The sequence below is a fragment of the Oratosquilla oratoria genome, chromosome 24, assembly GCF_046742065.1.
Source record: "Oratosquilla oratoria isolate Oo_2021 chromosome 24, ASM4674206v1, whole genome shotgun sequence".
In the NCBI taxonomy this organism is placed as follows: Eukaryota; Metazoa; Arthropoda; class Malacostraca; order Stomatopoda; family Squillidae; genus Oratosquilla; species Oratosquilla oratoria.
This window is the reverse complement of record NC_134800.1, coordinates 53275229-53280228: the sequence shown is the minus strand read 5'-3', so window position 1 is coordinate 53280228 and position 5000 is coordinate 53275229.

Sequence of the window (5000 nt, the reverse complement as noted above, 5' to 3'; positions counted from 1 at the left end):
TTTGAGAAGATCAAAGCAGGCGTGTTTGATGGCCCACAGATTCGAACCCTAATTCGTGATGATCAGTTTGTTGCTAAGATGACCGCTTTAGAAAGGGCAGCATGGTTATCCTTTGTGGCAGTCGTTCAGAACTTCCTTGGAAACAATAAGGCGGAGAACTACAGTGAACTTGTGAACAGAATGCTCCTCGCTTTTCGTGATCTCGGGTGCAACATGAGCATCAAGCTTCATTTTTTGAACAGCCACCCTGACAACCTGGGGGCTGTGAGTGACGAACAAGGAGAACGATTCCACCAAGACCTAAAGATCATGGAAGAACGCTACCAAGGGCGCTGGGACAAAAGTATGATGGCTGACTACTGCTGGAGCATTAAACGAAATTGCCCAGATGAAATGTACAAACGCAAAAGTTACAAACGCAAATTCCTGCCTGAAAAAAATACACAAAGAAATTGATAAGCTTCCATCAGCTGTGGTGATGTTCTGAAGGATGCTAATCTAACTTTGGGATAGATGTTCTGTTAATGTTCTGTTTCTTTTGCCTTAATAAATGTACAGAAATGGCTTTCATACTGTATTAAGATTCAAGTGAACAAAAGAATTGTGGCTGATATTGCAATTTCCTATAATAACGAAAATTTAAAAAATAAATAAAAATGTCAAATTGCATAAAATCTGTAGCTTGCAGACAAAACCCGACTTCAGATTTGAAATCAGCACACTCAAGTTGACTATAGAAAAGTATTTTTTAAATGCAACAAAATGAGTGTTCCCCAGTGAATTTTTATTAACAAAAACAAAAATTCCAAAGAACGTCTTGTGTCATATTGACAGATTTTAAGCACGGCTGTTTTTCTTTTTCAAAATGGGACAACGTTCCTGTTGTCAAAATCTAAGATTGTAAGTGAAGATTAGGAAATGATATCGTTGGAAATGTATTTAGCTAGATGGCAGGTATCTTTTACTAGAGGCAAAAGAAACAAGGTTCTGAAATATCCTCTTGATGCACGAGTGTTTAGGAAGTCGATCAAATTTGTAGGAGGCCATGATTCCTTCTAGGTGTAAACAGTTTATGCTTTATGTTGTGAATCTTGCGACGTCAGAGAGGAGAAACGATGATTATAAGTTTATCAGACGATGACGATATGACGTCATAAATTTTTGAGACTATGTGACGTTTGACATGACGTCTTTAGCATGTGATTTGCAGACGGCATGACGTCATTAGCATGTGATTTGCAGACGACATGACGTCTTTAGCATGTGATTTGCAGACGACATGACGTCGTTACTGTTGGAAACAATAACAAGAGGTGTCAGGTAGCATATCATAACGACCTTCCGATTCTCAGTAACATAAAGGGCATGTAAACGCCTGCCCATCACCTCTGTCATCGATAACAGGTGAATAAATAACATTTAATTTACTGTCAGGAAAGGTGCGTGGAAATCATTATTTCTTCACTGAAAGTAATAATTACCATTATATAATGCACATCAAGGGATGTCTTAGAATGGATTTAATAATCATTCCACGTAAAATCTCAGTAGGAATGCCTTAATACCTCAACATTGTCAGCGCCACAAAGCTTGATTGAGGAGTCTACTTATGCAATGGGATCTTCAACTGTTTCTATTAATTCCTTCTGCAATGTGTGGAATTTTTCCTTAATTCAAAACGACTATATTTACATATGCAATATACCTTTTAGGAAAAATGACAGATGAAGTTACAATTATAGTAGCCTAAAGTACGGCTTGACAGATCTGGGGAAAAATTTGATATCAAGGTTCTTTATACCATCATATTTTTCTAGGTTTATTTTGAATTTATTAAAATATTTTGTTTACTAAGGTGATAAGTGAAAGATATTGATAAGAACCTAACATCAGGATACGGAGCACTGTGACCAAGGTCATGACATTTGCTTTATATGATTTCAACTTTCATGACAATTAGAAGATGCCATTAAAATCATGCAACAGTCCACATTCCTTCATGCTTCTTATTCCTCTCATGAACTTTACATTGTCTGCAAATATGTTTGCGTAGATTGTAGCATCCATGAAGTCATTAACGTAGCGCAAGAAACATGGCGGGTAGTACTATCGACCTTTGTGACATTTCATCCTTTATCACTGTCCTCATTACAAAGCCTGAGCATACCGACAGGAGACCTTTTGGTCCATAACTAGGTCGGATGCGAAAAATATACATACATATACCTAAGGCTTTTTTCCCCTTTATAAGGGAGGTAGCCAAAAAACAAAGGCATAAAAACCACTCCCACCCATTCCATCCCTATCACACTCTTCTCCATTTTTTAAGGGAAAAATATAAGTGATAAATAAAAAATGAATAAATGAAAATTATGATAATATTAATAATGATGAATAAAATAAATAAATGCATAGGTATTGAATAATAAACAAACAGGTAAATAGTAAATAATGATAAAATGACAGATAACTAATAATAAATGAAAATCAAGCAAATAATAATAAACAAAGAATAAAAAAATGATATGAAATAAATAGCAGTCATTACAGCATCTTGCTTAGGTGTTTATCTGTACTTCGGAAAATATTTGTGTAGTTTATCTCTTACTCCTGAAATGTGCTTAAGTTCTCTATCAGAAACGCAGTATGGAATAGATTGTTTTATCAAGATCTATGTACAAGCACTCCACCCAGCCCGCTCTCACTTGTAGAACATCAATCATTCTCGTGACCATATTTGTGTGTGTGTGTGTGTGTGTACGTGTGTGTGTGTGTGTGTGTGTGTGTGTGTGTGTGTGTGTGTGTGTGTGTGTGTGTGTGTGTGTGTGTGTGTGTGTGTGTGTGTGTGTGTGTGTGTGATTCAACATGTTCTTTGGATCACGTGTTGGACTCGCGATCGACAATTATTTCCCTCCCGGAAGAGAGCTCAAAGCTCGTATATGACCGATCTATGGGTAATGCTGTGACCTTACACGCACACACACACCCAATTCCCCCGCCCACGAGAGTTGGAGTAACAACCCGCAGCGCAGCGATACTGAAATTATTTCAGCCCTGGACGGGATTCGAACCCGGACCTCAGTAGTGGCAGCCGGGAACTCTACCAACTGGGCCACAAGTTGTGTGTGTGTGTGTGTGTGTGTGTGTGTGTGTGTGTGTGTGTGTGTGTGTGTGTGTGTGTGTGTGTGTGTGTGTGTGTGTGTGTGTGTGTGTGTGTGTGTGTGTGTGTGTGTGTGTGTGTGTGTGTGTGTGTGTGTGTGTGTGTGTGTGTGTGTGTGTGTGTGTGTGTGTGTGTAATTTTTCGTTTCCATTTTCTACAAATAGTCATTTTCTCCCTCCATATATATTTCCCTACACCTCAACTTATGTGCCCCTCAATCTACCTTCCCCCTCCCATGGTCTCACTCTTTATATTCTTTAATTTCGTATATAGATTGGACAGGTGGGCGTGCTTAGAGTCTGCAGGGGCTTCTGTACGTGTATGACTGTATTCATGTAAACATGCACACATGCACGTACACGTGTCACTCATGTCTGCCGGTCTCTTTCGTGTAAAGAAATTATGACTATTTCTGTATTTGCTTGAAGGAATATCCATGAATTTATATTTCTCATACGGTTTGAAATATGTGTGCAAATCAGTGGAGTTTCGAAGAAGGATATGCAAAGAAATCTGTGTATAGATGTGTATACTCGCGTATTCGCATATGCAGATGCAGACACATGTGCCAACATATCCATTCATACACAAGAAACACCCAAATGTGTAAACAAATAGTACATACACACACGCACACACGTACATAAACATACACAGGTGCACACACACAGACATACATGCACACACGCATACACACGCACACGTATTATACAATTAAGTAAATACACACAAATATACATATACAGGCGCACACGCGCACACACACACACACACACACACACACACACACACACACACACACACACACAGGCAAGCAAGCAAATGCACATACAGTTATTACATATATTCTATTTCTTCTTTCATTTCTTATGGTCTTGATCTCACAGGTTTAAATGGATTTCACATCTCAAACTCCAAGATAACGTTACTTCCCCTCTAGGCTTCTTGCTGTCTATTCTGACTTTCCCAGCCTCTCCACCCACTGCTTCCTCTCGCTGTACCAGTAAAGCCAAAGATTATTTCTATCCTTTTTTCCCTTCGTTTTTCAATATTACGAACTATACAAAACTAACAGGAACATAAATAGTAACACTATTTCCTATTTTTTTTTCCTGTTATTGCAGAGATGGATGCGTGCACCTGTATTTACTGTTTGGTAATATGCAACCAATAGTTTAGGGACTGTTTTAGGAGACCCCTACTGACCAGAATACATAGTTTGCTTATATTAGAGCAGCGTTTCCCAACCTGGGCTGCTGAAATCAAATACACGGGGTGCTGGGAAGTGATGCACACAAAAATCACATTGATATATGTATCATTGATTACCTAGTAGTACATATTTTACGTTTCCATACTATTCTGTTTTTCTAAGGTGTTTTTATTTCTTCTACAAACAATGTTGTCACTTTGTTTCAGTTCTAAGGAATCAAGAAAATAAATCATCAACCAGTACGCTTCACTTTCTTTTATCCTTCTAATAACAAGACAGGGGTGCTGGACTGCTTAGACATGACAACAGGGGGTGATATATATATATATATATATATATATATATATATATAGCATCTTCAGTGCAGATACAAAGAAGGAATTATAAGATGAAGAAACAAGGTACAGAATATATGACATAGTGAAGAGGGCATTCGGAGAGGTAGTGGAAGAAGTACACGTGACGGACGTTTGGGCCGTCCTGGTAGCCAACAAGTATGGGACGTTTGGGCCGTCCTGGTAACCAACAAGTATGGGACAACTGCTCATAATTTGAATGCAGTTTGATCAAATCTAGTAAGGGGATAAATGTTAATCTTCATCAAGGTTTGTACAAATTAGATAGTTT